Source organism: Delphinapterus leucas, chromosome 5 (assembly GCF_059928025.1).
Source record: "Delphinapterus leucas isolate spDelLeu-1000000601 "Yukka" chromosome 5, BTC_Dleu_Yukka2, whole genome shotgun sequence".
Taxonomy (NCBI): Eukaryota; Metazoa; Chordata; class Mammalia; order Artiodactyla; family Monodontidae; genus Delphinapterus; species Delphinapterus leucas.
Genome location: NC_143133.1, coordinates 87,403,532 through 87,423,323, shown reverse-complemented (window position 1 = coordinate 87,423,323; position 19,792 = coordinate 87,403,532). Strand labels below are relative to the sequence as shown.

The 19,792-nt window shown below is 39.1% G+C and overlaps 1 long non-coding RNA gene across 4 annotated transcripts in view; it reads left to right on the top strand.

The window, feature by feature from the left end:
- LOC149749171 (uncharacterized) overlaps positions 1-19,792 on the top strand; it is a 160,484-nt gene that overhangs the window by 84,239 nt on the left and 56,453 nt on the right. For all 4 annotated transcript variants that reach the window (XR_016393322.1, XR_016393324.1, XR_016393321.1 and 1 more), the window contains exon 2: positions 19,693-19,770. This is a non-coding gene — a long non-coding RNA (uncharacterized LOC149749171). The remainder of the gene's footprint in view (positions 1-19,692; positions 19,771-19,792) is intronic.

The window sequence follows — 19,792 nt, the reverse complement described above, 5'->3', positions numbered from 1 at the left end:
CTTATCTTACTGTGTTTGGGGTCTCCTCTTTGCAGGCTTCAGGTTTGTAGTTCCCGTTGTTTTTGGTGTCTTTCCCCAGTGGCTAAGGCTAAGGTTGGTTCAGTGGGTTGTGCAGGCTTCCTGGTGGAGGGGACTAGTGCCTGTGTTCTGGTGGATGAGGCTGGATCTTGTCTTTCTGGTGGGCAGGTCCACCTCTGGTGGTGTGTTTTGGGGTGTCTGTGGCCTTATTATGATTTTAGGCAGCCTCTCTGCTAATGGGTGGGGTTGTGTTCCTGTTTTGCTAGTTGTTTGGCATAGGTTGTCCAGCACTGTGGCTTGCTGGTCGTTGAGTGAAGCTAGGTGTTGTTGTTGAGATGGAGATCTCTGGGAGATTTTCGCCATTTGATAGTATGTGGAGCTGGGAGGTCTCTTGTTGACCAGTGTCCTGAAGTTGGCTCTCCTACCTCAGAGGCAGAGCCCTGACTCCTGGCTGCAGCACCAAAAGCCTTTCATCCACACGGCTCAGAATAAAAGGGAGAACAAGTAGAGAGAAAGAATTAGAAAGAAAGAAAGGAAGGAAGGGAAGGAAAGAAAAGAAAGAAGATAAAGTAAAATAAAATAGAGTTATAAAAGAAGATAAAGTAAAATAAGAGTTATTAAAATTAACGTTAATTATTAAAGAGGAAAAAAAACGGACGGATAGAACCCTAGGACAAATGGTGGAAGCAAAGCTATACAGACAAAATCTCACACAGAAGCATACACACTCACAAAAAGAGAAAAAGGGGAAAAAATCATAAATCTTGCTCTCAAAGTCCACCTCCTCAATTTGGGATGATTTGCTGTCTATTCAGGTATTCCACAGATACAGGGTACATCAAGTTGATTGTTGAGCTTTAATCCGCTGCTTCTGAGGCTGGTGGAGAGATTTCCCTTTCTCTTCTTTGTTCGCACAGCTCCTGGGGCTCAGCTTTGGATTCGGCCCCGCCCCTGCATGTAGGTCGCCGGAGGGCGTCTGTTCTTCACTCAGGACAGGGTTAAAGGAGCCGCTGATGCGGGGGCTCTGGCTCACTCAGGCCGGGGGTAGACAGGGCCATGGAGTGCGGGGCAAGCCTGTGGCGGCAGAGGCCAGCGTGACGTTGTACCAGCCTGAGGCGCGCTGTGCGTTCTTCTGGGGGAGTTGTCCCTGGATCCCAGGAACCTGGCAGTGGCGGGCTGCACAGGCTCCCTGGAAGGGAGGTGTGGATAGTGACCTGTGCTTGCACACAGGCTTCTTGGCTGTGGCAGCAGCAGCCTTAGCGCCTCCTGCCTGTCTCTGGGGTCGGCGCTGATAGCCGCGGCTCGCGCCCGTCTCTGGAGCTCCTTTAAGCAGCGCTCTGAATCCCCACTCCTCGCGCACCAGGAAACAAAGGCAAGAAAAAGTCTCTTGCCTCTTCGGCAGCTTCAGACCTTTTCCCAGACTCCCTCTCGGCTAGCCGTGGTGCACTAACCCCCTGCAGGCTGTGTTCACACTGCCAACCCCAGTCCTCTCCCTGTGCTCCGACCAAAGCCCGAGCCTCAGCTTGCAGCTCCGCCTGCCCTGGTGGGTGAGCAGACAAGCCTCTCAGGCTGATGAGTGCCTGTCGGCACTGATCCTCTGTGTGGGAATCTCCCCGCTTTGTCCTCCGCACCCCTGTTGCTGTGCTCTCCTCCATGGCTCCGAAGCGCCCCTCCACCCGCAGTCTCCACCCGTGAAGGGGCTTCTAGTGTGTGGAAACCTTTCCTCCTTCACAGCTCCCTCCCCCTGGTGCAGGTCCTGTTCCTATTCTTTTCTCTCTGCTTTTTCTTTTGCCCTACCCAGGTATGTGGGGAGTTTCTTGCCTTTTGGGAGGTCTTCTGCCAGCATTCAGTAGGTGTTCTGTAGGAGTTGTTCCTCATGGAGATGTATTTCTGATGTATCTGTGGGGAGGAAGGTGATCTCCGTGTCTTACTCTTCTGCCATCTTCCCCTCCTCATCACCAGCGATTTTATCTCAACAAACCAACCTCAGAATGAGGAACAAAGCTTTCAAAACAAAAGAAAGGAATGGCAGATTGCCAGCTCCAACTAATCCCCAGCCAGGTTTATGTACATGCACTTAATTAATTGGGAATTAAAGGAAATCTCATCCTGAAAATGACTAAGATGGGGCTCTTTTATTGTGTATGCAGTTAAGTTAGAGACAGCTGGCTTGATAAAACATCTTTTCAGAATTCTGCCCTTAAAGAAACAAAACCTATTCTAGGAGGAACTTGCATTTCTCTCCCTGTCCCTTTGAGATATAAATGTTCTACCTGATCTTCCTAGGTGTTGTGTATCTGTGTGTATGTATGGGTTTTGAGAACTTGGTCTCTGCCATTCTGAAGAGACATACGGTGTACACATATGGTGTACATTTGGCAGTCAGTCTATTAGAGTGGGATTCTGAGCAATCTTTTGTCTAACTGTGCCAACTCTCGGGCTTTTTGCCATCTTAACATTGATTGAGTCATCCTGTACAATGGAAACCTTTACTTTCTTAGACCATTTTTTGGAGTAAACTTTGTGCATCCTGTTTAGGAGGCATCCTTCATACTCTCTTGTGGGCATGCCTCTTGCACATTATTGGTTTGAGTCATGATTAAGGTATAGCTCATTAATGGCCAGATGATGGATCCTTTAAATTGGAGCAACTTCTAAATTGGTAAAGTTTTAGAGAGCTCTCATTATAAACAGCTGTTTTATTGGTGCCTATGGGGAAAAAAAACAAAGATGGAAAAAATATATATATACGTATAATGGTTAACCTAGGAACTCCTTTAGTTTAAAACAAACAACCAAAGAAACAAATGGTTTGGGAAGCCTTATTTGTGGTCTCTGCTTCCCCTCAATGGGTCTTACAGATGCTAATAAAAAGATAAGGATAATTAATGGTAATTAGGTTAATTAATAGGGAAATAAGAAAAATTAAGAAAAAGTCTAGAGAATTTTTCTCAACAAGGTAGAAATTTAAAGGGCTCATCCCCCCAAAATAAATCTATAGATGGTTACTAAGAAATGGGATAAATAAAACAGATGTTAATGGAATTCAAACAAAAGGTTTTGATACAAAACGTTTTAATACAACACTACCTGAGGTTGGAGGGGCCAAAGGACTTCCTACTGTTCGCCAACATTAAAGGGCCCCAAACAAGTCCACTCTATTTACCGTGTGTATATATATAAAAGGCTGGGAAAAAATTGCACTGAGATACTGGACCAGCAACAGTTAGACCAATTAATCAAGTTAAAACATTATACATATGACATGTCTCTACCTCCTTAAATTTATAAAATAGTCCTATTTAATTGACTTAACACTTGCAAATTAAATATTTCTAAAAATTAAACTGGCCAGCATGAATTTCAAACTCATGTGATCTAGAAAATATTCAATATTAAATTAATATCTGGTATTATAGCTTAAGATTGTTGGTTTAATCAATAGAGACATGTCTTACTTTTATTGTACCTAGGTTTACTGAAGATAAATAAGTTCATGTTATTTCTGTTGGAGAGCTTGTCAGCAAGAACAAAGAATTAACTTGGTATGATTTTCATAAGTTATAAAGGTAAATGACATGAGTTTTTAGGTGAACTCTTTAGGAAAAATTATGTTTTGGGTACATCTATCTAGAATAATAGTTTCTCCAGATTTTTCATTAACTTGAAAGATGATGGGAATTCATTAAATATCCAGGGCATTTCAAATAAGGTAAAATATTGGACATTGATTGATTGCTAAATAGGTTTAATATTACCTACTTTTGTCTCCTTACAAGAAAGAAACTAAAGATGTTGGGTTTATTAGACACATGTCTTGTACTACATTAAGGAAAGAAATTATGCTATCAGGCAATAATGCTATCAGGCAATAGTATGTTTTTAGAGGTTATGGGATATTCTAATCAATGCTGGTGTGACAAACAGTTAACAATTACTTGCTGTTTGTCAGTTTTCACTAGAGATTAAGGTTTTTGATTAAGGTTTTTATGGGTTAAAATTCTAATCTATACTTAAGGCTAACAATACATACATTAAAGGGTCAGACACCATGATCAAGTGGGATTAATCCCAGGGATGCAAGATTTTTCAATATCTGCAAATCAATAAGTATGATATACCACATTAACATTGAAGAATAAAAACCATATCATTATTTCAATAGATGCAGAAAATTCATCACCAATTTATGATAAAAACTCTCTGGAACATCAGCATAGAGGGAACCTGCCTCAACATAATAAAGGCCATATATGACAAACCCACAGCTAACATCATACTCAATGGTGAAAAGCTGAAAGCATTTCTTCTAAGATCAGGAACCAGACAAGGAGGTCCACTCGCACCACTCTTATTCAACATTGTTTTGGAATTCCTAGCCACAGCAATCAGAGAAATAAAAGCAATCCAAATCGGAAAAGAAAAAATAAAATGGTCACTCTTTGCAGATGACATGATATATACATAGAAAATACTAAAGATGCTACCAGAGAATTTGGTAAAGTGGCAGGACACAAAATTAATGCAGAGAAATCTCGTGCATTTTTATACACTAACAACAAACGATCACAAGGAGAAATTAATTAAGGAGAAATTAATTAAGGAAACAATCCCATTTACCATTGCATCAAAAAGAATAAAATACCTAGGAATAAACCTACTTAAGCAGGAAAAAGACCTGTACCCTGAAAACTATAAAATGCTGATGAAAGAAATTGAAGATGACACAAACAGTTGGAAAGATATACCATGTTCTTGGATTGGAAGAATCAATATTGTCAAAATGACTATGCTATCCAAGGAAATGTACATATTCAGTGCAATCCCTATTTAATTACCAATGGCATTTTTCACAGAACTAGAACAAAAAAATTTTTTAATTTGTATGGAAAGAAAACAATTTTTTAATTTGTATGGAAACACAAAAACACTGAATAGCCAAGGCAATCCTGAGAAAGGAAAATGGAGCTGAAGGAATCAGACTCCCTGATTTCAGACTACTCTACAAAGCTACAGTAATCTAAACTGTATGGTACTGACACAAAAACAGACACATAGATCAATGGAACAGAATAGAGCCCAGAAATGAACCCACATTTATATGGTCAATTAATCTATGACAAAGGAGGCAAGAATATACAATGGAGAAAACACTCTCTTCAATAAGTGGTGCTGGGAAAACTGGACAGCTACATGTAAAAGGATGAAACAAGAACATTCTCTAACACCACACACAAAAATAAACTCAAAATGGATTAAAGACCTAAATGTAAGGCCAGATACTATAAAACTCTTAGAGGAAAACATAGGCAGAACACAAATCACAGCAATCTTTCTGGACCCACCTCCTCAAGTAATGACAATAAAAACAAAAATTTTAAAATGGGACCTAATAAAACTTAAAAGATTTTTTGCCCAGCAAAGGAAACCATAAACAAAATGAAAAGACAAGCCACAAAATGGGAGAAAAATATTTGCAAACAAAGTGACAAAGTGACCAACAAAGGGTTAATCTCTAAAATATACAAACAGCTCAATCAGCTCAATGTCAAAAAAACCACCCAATAGAAAAATGGGCAGAAGATCTAAATAGACATTTCCTCAAAGAAGACATACAGATGACCAAAATCACATGAAAAGATGCTCAACATTGCTAATTATTAGAGAAATGCAAATCCACACTGGTCAGAATGGCCATCATCAAAAAATCTGCAAAAAATAAACGCTGGAGAAGGTGTGGAGGAATGGAAAAACTCCTACATTGCTGGTAGGAATGTACATTGGTACAGCCACTATGGAGAACAGTATGGAGGTTCCTTTAGAAACTCAAAATAGAGCTACCATATGAACCAGCAATCCCACTCCTGGGCATACATCTGGAGAAAATCATCATTTGAAGAAATACATGCACCCCAATATTCACTGCAGCACTATTTACAATAGCCAAGACACGCAAGCAACCTAAGTGTCCACTGACAGAAGAATTGGTAAAGAAGATGTGGTAGGTATATGCAATGGAAAATTACTCAGCTATAAAAAGAATGAAATCATGTCATTTGCAGCACATGGATGGAACTAAAGATTATCATACTAAGTGAAGTAAGTCAGAGAAAGACAAATATGATATTGCTTATATGTGGAATCTGGAAAAAAATACAAATTAACTCATACAAAACAGACACAGACTCATAGACATAGAAAACAAACTTATGTTTACCAAAGGAGAATGGGGGGGGAGGAAAGAGAAATTATGAGTCTGGAATTAACATATACACACTACTGTATATAAAATAGATAACAAAGACCTGCACAGCACAGGTAATAACATATAAGGGGAAAGAATCTGAAAAAAATAGATACATATGTATGTATAACTGAATCACTTTGCTATATTCCTGAAGCTAACACAATATTATAAATCAACTATACTTAAATAAACCATATTTCTTAATCATTTGCTATATGAAATGTATCCTGTAGGCTCTCATGGAAGTTTTAGAGTTTAAATAGGATTTGGTTCTGTCCTTTACAGAATTTGCAGACAAACTGGAAAAATTAGAGACATGCCTGCTTTCAGAGTAGTAAATAGGAAGTACCCTAACAAAGATATGGATACTTATTCTGAGAAGTATGAGGACAAAAAGATTTTTTCTCTTGAAGGAAATCAGAGAAACTCATTTTGGAAGATGTAGTATGTGATCTGGACCTTAAAGGCTATGGGTGATTTTTAAGCAAACTTTTCTGGGGTCCCATTAAGAGAACAGAAGATTGAGAGGCACAAGAAATATTCCTTTCTCTTACTTGAATCAGAGATGCATAGCTTATTAAAAAGTTGACACCTAAGAAGTAATTATTATTATCTGTAATTTGACATAATCACATTTCATAAATTGAGTAGGTTGGACATATTCTTTTTCAGACAAGTTAAAAATACACTATAGATTTTTTCATTGGTCCATAATGAAAAAAAACACTCAGAAAGAATGTTATCACTAAAAACAACTAGAATCTGCACAAAAATATATGGTTTTAGACACAACAACAGGTAGTACAGGACTGTGATCTGTGCAAAGAAAAAAAAGTACAAATAAAATGAGTCCTATGATTTCCCTAACTATCTGGATCACAGTTCAAGGAGGACAATCCAGGTAGAGCATGGCAGTTCTGTTGAGATAAGGAGAGAGATGACGTTCAAGGGGGCCAAAGCAACTGAAATTCTTATTAACAAAATCAGGAAGGAAGAGGAAGACATATTAGTGACCCAAATGGAATATAAAGAACTGAGGGGACTTGAGGGGGAAGATGGCAGAAGAGTAAGACACGGAGATCACCTTCCTCCACACAGATACATCAGAAATACATCTACCCGTGGAACAACTCCTACAGAACACCTACTGAACGCTGGCAGAAGACCTCAGACCTCCCAAAAGGCAAGAAACTCCCCATGTACCCTGGTAGGGCAAAAGAAAAAAGAATAAACAGAGACAAAAGAATAGGGACGGGACCTGCACTAGTGGGAAGGAGCTGTGAAGGAGGAAAGGTTTCCACACACTAGAAGCCCCTTCAGGGGCGGAGACGGTGGGTGGCAGAGGGGGGAGCTTCGGAGCCATGGAGCAGAGCGCAGCAACGGGTGCGGCGGGCAAAGCGGAGAGATTCCCGCACAGAGGAACGGTGCCGACCTGCACTTACCAGCCCGAGAGGCTTGTCTGCTCACCCGCTGGGGCGGGCGGGGCTGGAGCTGAGGCTCAGGTCGGAGCACTGGGAGAGGACTGGCAACGTGAACACAGCCTGAAGGGGTTAGTGCACCACGGCTAGCCAGGAGGGAGTCCGGGAAGAAGTCTGGATCTGCCGAAGAGGCAAGAGACTTCTTCTTCCCTCTTTGTTCCCTGGTGCACGAGGAGAGGGGGTTAAAAGCTCTGGTTAAAGGAGCTCCAGAGACGGGCGCGCGCTACGGCTAACAGTGCGGACCCCAGAGACGGGCATGAGACGCTAAGGCTGCTGCTGCTGCCACCAAGAAGCCTGTATGAGAGCACAGGTCACTATCCACACCTCCCTTCTGGGGAGACTGTGCAGCCCGCCACTGCCAGGGTCCCGGGATCCAGGGACAACTTCCCAGGCAGAACGCACGGCACGCCTCAGGCTGGTGCAACGTCATGCTGGCCTCTGCTGCCACAGGCATGCCCCACACTCCGTACCCCTCCCTCGCCCCAGCTTGAGTGAGCCAGAGCCCCCGAATCAGCGGATCCTTTAACCCCGTCCTGTCTGAGCAAAGAATAGATACCCTCCGGCAACCTACATGCAGAGGCAGGTCCAAATCCAAAGCTGAACCCCGAGAGCTGTGCGAACAAAGGAGAGAAAGGGAAATCTCTCCCAGCAGCCTCAGGAGCAGCGGATTAAATCTCCACAATCAACTTGATGTACCCTGCATCTGTGGAATACCTAAATAGACAAGAAATCATGCCAAATTGAGGAGGTGGACTTTGGGAGCAACAATATATTTTTTCCCCTTTTTTTGTGACTGTGTATGTGTATGCTTCTGTGCGACATTTTGTCTGTATAGCTTTGCTTTCACCATTTGTCCTAGGGTTCTATCCGTCCATTTTTTTAAATTTTTTTAATTAATTTTTATTTTAATAACTTTATTTTACCTTAGTTTATTTTATCCTTTCTTCCTTCCTTCCTTCCTTCTTTCTTTCTCTCTACTTGCTCTCCCTTTTATTCTGAGCCGTGTGGATGAAAGGCTCTTGGTGCTGCAGCCAGGAGTCACTGCTGTGCCTCTGAGGTGGGAGAGCCAACTTCAGGACACTGGTCAACAAGAGACCTCCCAGCTCCACATAATATCAAATGGCGAAAATCTCCCAGAGATCTCCATCTCAACAACAACACCTAGCTTCACTCAACGACCAGCAAGCCACAGTGCTGGACAACCTATGCCAAACAACTAGCAAAACAGGAACACAACCCCACCCATTAGCAGAGAGGCTGCCTAAAATCATAATAAGGCCACAGACACCCCAAAACACACCACCAGAGGTGGACCTGCCCACCAGAAAGACAAGATCCAGCCTCATCCACCAGAACACAGGCACTAGGCCCCTCCACCAGGAAGCCTGCACAACCCACTGAACCAACCTTAGCCACTGGGGAAAGACACCAAAAACAACGGGAACTACAAACCTGAAGCCTGCAAAGAGGAGACCCCAAACACAGTAAGATAAGCAAAATGAGAAGACAGAAAAACACACTGCAGATGAAGGAGCAAGATAAAAACCCACTGGACCTAACAAATGAAGAGGAAAGAGGCAGTCTACCTGAAAAAGAATTCACAATAATGATAGTAAAGATGATGCAAAATCTTGGAAATAAGATAAGAGGTAATGCAAGAAACATTTAACAAGGACCTAGAAGAACTAAAGTTGAAACAAGCAATGATGAACTACACAATAAATGAAATGAAAAACACCCTAGATGGGATGAATAGCAGAATAACTGAGGCAGAAGAATGGATAAGTGACCTGGAAGATAAAATAGTGGAAATAACTACTGCAGAGCAGAATAAAGAAAAAGGAATGAAGAGAACTGAGACAGTCTCAGAGACCCCTGGGACAACATTAAACGAATTATAGGGGTTCCAGAAGAAGAAGAGAAAAAGAAAGGGACTGAGAAAATATTTGAAGAGATTAGACTTGAAAACTTCCCTAATATGGGAAAGGAAATAGTTAATCAAGTCCAGGAAGCACAGAGAGTCCCATACAGGGTAAATCCAAGGAGAAACATGCCAAGACACATATTAATCAAACTGTCAAAAATTAAATACAAAGAAAGCATATTAAAAGCAGCAAGGGAAAAACAACAAATAACACACAAGGGAATCCCCATAAGGTTAACAGCTGATCTCTCAGCAGAAACTCTGCAGGCCAGAAGGGACTGGCAGGACATATTTAAAGTGATGAAGGAGAAAAACCTACAACCAAGATTATTCTGCCCAGCAAGGATCTCATTCAGATTTGATGGAGAAATTAAAACCTTTACAGACAAGCAAAATTTGAGAGAGTTCAGCACCACCAAACCAGCTTTACAACAAATGCTAAAGGATCTTCTCTAGGCAAGATACACAAGAGAAGGAAAAGACCTATAATAACAAACCCAAAACAGGAAAATGGGAATAGGAACATACATATCGATAATTACCTTAAATGTAAATGGATTAAATGCTCCCACCAAAAGACACAGACTGGCTGAATGGATACAAAAACAAGACCCATGTATATGCTGTCTACAAGAGACCCACTTCAGACCTAGAGACACATACAGACTGAAAGTGAGGGGATGGAAAAAGATATTCCATGCAAATGGAAACCAAAAGAAAGCTGGAGTAGCAATTCTCATGTAAGACATAGACTTTAAAATAAAGCACATTACAAGAGACAAAGAAGGACACTACATAATGATCAAGGGATCGATGCATGAAGAAGATATAACAATTGTAAATATTTATGCACCCAACATAGGAGCACCTCAATACATAAGGCAAATACTAACAGCCATAAAAGGGAAAACAACAGTAACACATTCATAGTAGGGGACTTTAACACCCCTTTCACCAATGGACAGATCATCCAAAATGAAAATAAATAGATGGATTTAATTGATATTTATAGGACACTCCATCCAAAAACAGAATACAAATTATTTTTAAGTGCTCATGGAACATTCTCCAGGATAGATAATATCTTGGGTCACAAATCAAGTCTTGGTAAATTTAAGAAAATTGAAATTGTATCAAATATGTCTTCTGACCACAATGCTATGAGACCAGATATCAATTACAGGAAAAGATCTGTAAAAAATATAAACACATGGAGGCTAAAGAATACACTACTTAATAACGAAGTGATCAGTGAAGAAATCAAAGAGGAAATCAAAAAATACCTAGAAACAAATGACAATGGAGACACAATGACCCAAAAACCTATGGGCTGCAGCAAAAGCAGTTCTAAGAGGAAAGTTTATAGCAATACAATCCTACCTTAAAAAACAGGAAACATCTCGAATAAACAACCTAACCTTACACCTAAAGCAATTATAGAAAGAAGAACAAAAACCCCCCAAAGTTAGCAGAAGGAAAGAAATCATAAAGATCAGATTGGAAAGAAATCATAAAGATCAAATCAGAAATAAATAAAAAAGAAATGAAGGAAACGATAGCAAAGATCAATAAAACTAAAAGCTGATTCTTTGAGAAGCTAAACAAAATTGATAAACCATTAGCCAGACTCATCAATAAAATAAGGGAGAAGACTCAAATCAACAGAATTAGAAAGGAAAAAGGAGAGGTAACAACTGACACTGCAAAAATACAAAAGATCATGAGAGATTACTACAAGCAGATCATGAGAGATTACTAAGATCATGAGAGATTACTACAAGCAGATCATGAGAGATTACTACAAGCAACTCTATGTCAATAAAATGGACAACCTGGAAGAAATGGACAAATTCTTAGAAATGCACAACCTACCAAGACTGAATCAGGAAGCAATAGAAAATATGAACAGACCAATCACAAGCACTGAAATTGAAACTGTGATTAAAAATCTTCCAACAAACAAAAGCCCAGGACCAGATGACTTCACAGGCAAATTCTATCAAACATTTAGAGAAGAGCTAACACCTATCCTTCTCAAACTCTTCCAAAATATAGCAGAGGGAGGAACACTCCCAAACTCATTCTACGAGGCCACCATCACCCTGATACCAAAACCAGACAAGGATGTCACAAAGAAAGAAAACTCCAGGCCAATATCACTGATGAACATAGATGCAAAAATCCTCAACAAAATACTAGCAAACAGAATCCAACAGCACATTAAAAGGATCATACACCATGATCAAGTGGGGTTTATACCAGGAATGCAAGGATTCCTCAATATACGCAAATCAATCAATGTGATACACCTATTAACAAATTGAAAGAGAAAAGCGATATGGTCATCTCAATAGATGCAGAGAAAGCTTTCCACAAAATTCAACACCAATCTATGATAAAAACCCTGCAGAAAGTAGCCGTAGAGGGAACTTTCCTCAACATAATAAAGGCCGTATATGACAGACCCACAGCCAACATCATCCTCAATGGTGAAAAACTGAAAGCATTTCCACTAAGATCAGGAACAAGAAAAGGTTGCCCACTCTCACCACTCTTATTCAACATAGTTTTGGAAGTTTTAGCCACAGCAATCAGAAAAGAAAAGGAAATAAAATGAATCCAAATCGGAAAAGAAGTAAAGCTGTCACTGTTTGCAGATGACATGATACTCTACATAGAGAATCCTAAAGATGCTACCAGAAAACTACTAGAGCTAATCAATGAATTTGGTAAAGTAGCAGGATACAAAATTAATGCACAGAAATCTCTGGCATTCCTATACACTAATGTTGAAAAATCTGAAAGTGAAATCAAGAAAACACTCCCATTTACCACTGCAACAAAAAGAATTAAATATCTAGGAATAAACGTACCTACGGAGACAAAAGATCTGTAATGTTATAAGATACTGATGAAAGAAATTAAAGATGATACAAATAGATGGGGAGATATACCATATTCCTGGATTGGAAGAATCAACATTGTGAAAATGACTCTACTACCCAAAGCAATCTACAGATTCAATGCAATCGCTATGAAACTACCACTGGCATTTTTCACCGAACTAGAACAAAAAATTTCACAATTTGTATCGAAACACAAAAGACCCCGAATAGCCAAAGCAATCTTGAGAACGAAAAACGGAGCTGGAGGAATCAGGCTCCCTGACTTCAGACTATACTACAAAGCTACAGAAATCAAGACAGTATGGTACTGGCGCTAAAACAGAAATATAGATCAATGGAACAGGATAGAAAGCCCAGAGATAAACCCACACACATATAGTCACCTTATCTTTGTTGAAGGAGGCAGGAATGTACAGTGGAGAAAGGACAGCCTCTTCAATAAATGGTGCTGGGAAAACTGGCCAGGTACATGTAAAAGTATGAGATTAGATCACTCCCTAACACCATACACAAAAATAAGCTCAAAATGGATTAAAGACCTAAATGTAAGGCCAGAAACTATCAAACTCTTAGAGGAAAACATAGGCAGAACACTCTATGACATAAATCACAGCAAGATCCTTTCTGACCCACCTCCTAGAGTAATGGAAATAAAAACAAAAATAAACAAATGGGACCTAATGAAACCTCAAAGCTTTTGCATAGCAAAGGAAACCATAATCAAGACCAAAAGACAACCCTCAGAATGGGAGAAAATATTTGCAAATGAAGCAACTGACAAAGGATTAATCTCCAAAATTTACAAGCACCTCATGCAGCTCAATAACAGAAAAACAAACAACCCAATCCAAAAATGGGCAGAACACCTAAATAGACATTTCTCCAAAGAAGATATACAGACTGCCAACAAACACATGAAAGAATGCTCAACATCACTAATCATTAGAGAAATGCAAATCAAAACTACAGTGTGATATCATCTCACACCAGTCAGAATAGCCATCATCAAAAAATCTAGAAACAATAAATGCTGGAGAGGGTGTGGAGAAAAGGGCACCCTCTTGCACTGTTGGTGGGAATGTAAATTGATACAGCCACTATAGAGAACAGTATGAAGGTTCCTTTAAAAACTACAAATAGAACTACCATATGACCCAGCAATCCCACTCCTGGCATATACCCTGAGAAAACCATAATTCAAAAAGAGTCATGTACCAAAATGTTCATTGCAGCTCTATTTACAATAGCCACGAGATGGAAACAACCTAAATGTCCATCATCGGATGAATGGATAAAGACGATTTGGCACATATATACAATGGAATGTTACTGAGCCATAAAAAGAAATGAAATTGAGCTATTTGTAATGAGGTGAATGGACCTAGAGTCTGTCATACAGAGTGAAGTAAGTCAGAAAGAGAAAGACAAATACTGTATGCTAACACATATATATGGAATTTAAGAAAAAAATATGTCATGAAGAACCTAGGGGCAAGACAGGAATAAAGACACAGACCTACTAGAGAACGGACTTGAGGATATGGGGAGGGGGAAGGGTAAGCTGTGACAAAGCAAGAGAATGGCGTGGACATATATACACTACCAAACGTAAAATAGATAGCTAGTGGGAAGCAGCCGCATAGCACGGGGAGATCAGCTCAGTCCTTTGTGACCACCTAGAGGGGTGGGATAGGGAGGGTGGGAGGGAGGGAGACACAAGAGGGAAGAGATTTGGGAACATATGTATATGTATAAGTGATTCACTTTGTTATAAAGCAGAAACTAACACACCATTGTAAAGCAGTTATACTCCAATAAAGATGTAAAAAAAATAATAAAATAAAATAAACCCTGCAAACAAAAGTCCAGGAGCAGATGGCTTCACTGGTAAATTCTACCAAACATTCAACAAAGAAGTTATATCAATACTTCTCAAATTCTTCCAAAAGATTGAAGAAGAGGGAACACTCCCCAAGTCATTCTATGGAGCCACTATTGCCAGATATCAAAACCAGACAACTACCAAAAAGAAAATTACAGGCCAATATCTCTGATGAATATAGAGGTAAAAATCCTCAACAAAATATTAGCAAACCAAATCCAACAACACGTAAAAAAGATCATACACTGTGATCAACTTGGATTCACTCCAGGGTCACAAGGATGTTTCAACATATGCAAATCACTCAATGTGCTATACAACAGCAACAAAAGACAAAAACCACATGATTATCTCAATAGATGCAGAAAAAGCTCTTGATAAAAATTAAACATCCATTCATGATAAAAACTCTTACCACAGTGGGCACAGAGGGAATATATCTCAACACAATAAAAGCCATTTATGACAAACCCACAGCCAATAATACTCAGTGGTAAAAAGCTGAAAGCCTTCCCACTAAATTCTGGAACAGGACACAGAGGCCCACTCTCATCACTTCTAACCAACATAGTATGGCAGTCTTAGCCACAGCAATCAGACAAGAAAAAGGAAAGTTATCCAAATCAAATGGGAAGAGGTAAAATTGTCACTATATACCAATGACATGATACTCTATATAGAAAACCATAAAGACTCCACACAAAAGCTACTAGAACTGATAAACAAATTCAGCAAGGTAGTATGATGCAAGATTAATATAAACAGAGCTGTTGCATTTCTTTACACTAACAATGAAATATCAGAAAGAGAAAGCAAAAAAAAAATTTTTTTTAATTGCATAAAAAACAAACCTAGGAATAAACCTGACCCAGGTGATGAAAGATTTCTATGCTGAGAATTATACAACATTGATAAAGGAAACTGAAGATGATTCAAAGAAGTGGAAAGACATTCCTTGCTCTTGGATTAATTATAACTACAGGACTGTCAGACACAGTGCTCATGATGCTGATACCCAGGGATATAAGGCACATCATGAAGCTACGAGGTCAGGTAACAGTGCAGTCCTGACCCAGGTCTGTCTCAGAGCGGTTCTACCAGGTCCATGGACCCACAGAGGAGTCCATTTTCAAAGGTGTAATTGAATGGGCATAGTTTACAGTTGTCAGAGCCCTCACATTGGTTTCTTACTTTGTAAAGTAAGAGCTGTTTTACTTTATTGGCTTTTGTGAGAAAAAAAAAAAATGCATGGAACCTGGCAATGACAATGAACTACAGCAAACTTAACTAAGATGTACCCCAAATTGTAGCTGCTAGGGTGGATGTGGTACATTTATTAGAATTTATTTACACACACTCAGAGACATGTATTCAGTTATTCATCTGATGAATGATTTCTTTTCTAAGCTCAACGAAAAGAAGACTCAAAGGTAGTTTTCATTAACATTATTGAACAAATGTATATATTCGTGAGCTGGTCACAGGGCTACATTAATTCTACAGTTCTCTATCACAATATAGTCCTAAGGGGACTGGACCATCTGAGCAATCTTGAGAATGTGAGATTGTCCCACTGTGTTATTGATATTGTGTTAATCAGAACAAGATTTCAGGAACTTACAAAGTCAAGTGATTGGTTGGAAATTCATTACTTGCCTAAAAAAAAAGAACATTTAAATAAGGAACTACAAATTGCTCCTTTTTGTGCCTAGAATGAGAATTAGTTGCTCTTAACCTCCATAAAACACATGTTATCTAGAAAAATACAGTAAGTGCTACTGCCAAACCAGAATTTCTCACCTACACTAATTCACAGATTAACCAATCTACTTTTCTGCCAAATAACTGTGTCAGTTAGAAATCACTGTCAATGATGTTTAACTGGAGCTTCCCAATTTCAAGAAACTGCTGTACTTGTCCTTGAATAGACAATTGTATTTTTTTTCTTTTCTTTCCCAAAAAAAGAAATAATGAAGCCTTCCCCTAAAATCTGGAACAAGACAAGGATGCCCATTCTCACTTCTTCTGTGTTCAACATAGTATTGGAAGTCCTAGCCACAGCAATCAATCAAACAAGAAAAAGAAAAAAAAAGGTATTTAAATTGGAAGGAAAGAGATAAAATTGTCATTATATGCAGAGGATACGATACTATATATAGAAAATCCTAAAGACTCCACACAAAAACTACTAGAACTGATAAAACGAATTCAGCGAGATAGCAGGATACAAGATTAACATACAGAAATCGGTTCCATTTCTTTACAATAACAATGAAATATCAGAAAGGGAATGTAAAAAACAATACCTTTTAAAATCACACCCCCCAAAATACTTAGGAATAAACCTGACCAAGGTGGTGAAAGACTTATGCACTGAGAACTATAAAACATTAATAAAGGAAATGGAAGATGATTCAAAGAAATGGAAAGATGTCCCAGGCTCTAGGATTTGAAGAATTAATATTGTCAAAATGGCCATACTACCCAAAGCAACCTACACATTTAATGCAATCCTTATCAAATTACTCGTGACATTTTTCACAGAATTAGAACAAATAATCCTAAAATTCATATGGAACCATACGAGACCCAGAATCACTAGAGCAAGCCTGAGGAATAAAAACAAAGCAGGAGGCATAACCCTCCCAGACTTCAGACAATACTACAAGGCCACAGTAATCAAAACAGTGTGGTATTGGCACAAAAACAGACATATGGATCAATGGAACAGAATAGAGAGCCCAGAAATAAACCCACACGCCTATGGTTAAGTCATGTTTGACAAAGGAGGCAAGAATATACAGTGGGAAAGAGTCTCTACAGCAAGTGGTGTTGGGAAAGTTGGACAGCCACATGTAAATCAGTGAAGTTAGAACACACCCCCTCACCATACACAAAAATAAACTCGAAATGGCTTAAAGGCTTAAACATAAGACATGACAAGATAAAATTCCTAGAAGAGAACACAGGCAAAAATTTCTCCAACATAAGATTCTCTGACATAAATTGTACCAATGTTTTCTTAGGTCAGTCACCTAAGGCAATAGAAATAAGAACAAAAATAAACAAATGGGACCTAATCAAACTTACAAGCTTTTATATAGCAAAGGAAACCATCAACAAAGCAAAAAGTGAAAAGACAACCTACAGAATGAAAGAAAATATTTGCAAACAATGTTATCGACAAGGGCTTAATTTCCAAAATATACAAACAGCTCATACAACTCAACAACAAAAACAACCCAACTGAAAAATGGGCAGAATACCTAAATGGACATTTCTCACAGGAAGAAATACAGATGGCTAATAGGCACAAGAAAAAATGCTCAACATCACCAATTATTAGAGAAATGCAAATCAAAACTACAATGAGGTATCACCTCATACCAGTCAGAATGGCCATCATTAAAAAGTCTACAAATAACAAATGCTGGAGTGGGTGTGGAGAAAAGGGAACCTTCCAACACTGTTGGTGGAAATGTAAGTTTGTGCAGCCACTGTGGAAAACAGTATGGAGCTTTATCAGAAAACTAAAAATAGAATGACCATGTGATCCATCAATCCCACCCCTGGGCATATATCCAGACAAAACTATAATTCAAAAAGATACATGCACCCCTATGTTCATAGCAATATTCACAATAGCCAAGACATGGAAACAACTTAAATGTCTATCAACAGATGAATGGATAAAGATGTGGTACATATATACAATGGAATACTACTCAGGCATAAAAAAGAATGAAATTATGCCTTTTGCTGCAACATGGATGGACCTAGAGATTGTCATACTAAGTGAAGTAAGTCAGACAGAAAAAGATAAATATCATATGATATCACTTATATGTGGAATCTAAAACATGACACATATGAACCTTTCTATGAAACAAACAGAATCAGGGACATAGAGAACAGACTGGTGGTTGCCAAGGGGGAAGAGGTTGGGGGATGGATGGAATAGGAGGGTGGGGGATGGATGGAATGGGAGGTTGGGATTAGCAGACGTAGGCTTTTATATATAGGATGGATAAACAACAAGGTCCTACTGTATAGCACAGAGAAATATATTCAACATCCTATGATAAATCATAATAGAAAAGAATATAAAAATGTATATATAACTGAATCACTTTGCTGTACAGCAGAAATAAACACAACACTGTAAATCAACTATACTTCAATTAAGAAATATTCAAACTGAAAAAAAAAATAATGAGAAAGAGAAACAAAATGTAAAATGTTTCAAGGAAGCAGGAACCGAAATCTCTTTTAACACTCCCACTCTTTTTTAACTTATGGATCATTTAAAATTCTTACGTGTGATGAGCTGGATCCCAAAGTATTCCAAACTTCTTTCTCTCACTCTTCACTTTCAAGCCCATAGCCCAACTTTCACAACCTAAATGGGAGATGGTAATAAAACCAGACTTACAAATGCAATCATTATCCAGGTGTATTTAAGATTATAGTATCATGGTGGCTGAAAGCTAACAAGTAGGTGATTTTGTGCTAATGCATCATTGGTTTTGGAATTAGCAATTTTTTTCCATTTCCCATCTAGTTATTTTCTATTGTTTTTTAATTATCTCTTAGTCATTCATTCACTTACTAATTCAAGAAATATTTGTCTAACACAGCAATTAACCCTGAACACAGAAGATTCCCAAAGGACTCACAATGTTGGCTTTTAGAGAATATTTTGGAAACCAACCATACTGTTTTTAAAAACCCACAGAGTATAAATCTTCCCAGAGAAAAATGTGTTCATCTACTGAATGATGAAATGCTCATCTACTGATGCTGAAGGATTATCAGGGAGGACTGTCTAGCCAAGTGAATTACCTTGGTGAATTTACCAAGGTGCAGGTTACAGCTCTCGACTTTCACAGGCTGACAAAGACAATATCGTCAGTGCCCTAAACTTAACCTATCTCAAGGATCCTGACTCATGTTGACAGTGCTCAAGAAAGCAGGTACATTGGGCTTCCCTGGTGGCCCAGTGGTTGGGAGTCCGCCTGCCAATGCAGGGAACACGGGTTTGTGCCCCGCTCTGAAAAGATCCCACGTGCTGCAGAGCGGCTAGGTCCATGAGCCATGGCCGCTGAGCCTGCGCGTCCGGAGCCTGTGCTCTGCAACGGGAGAGGCCACAACAGTGAGATGCCCGCGTACCGCAAAAAAAAAAAAAAAAAAAAAAAAAGCAGGTACATGAACTGAAATATAAACTTATCCCATTGCAGGGAGAAGCTGAATTTTTCAGGCAGATGGAGCTGTTTCACAGCTGACACTTACTACGTGGGAAGCCTCATAATGACATGGTGAGTTGATAAGCAGCGGACA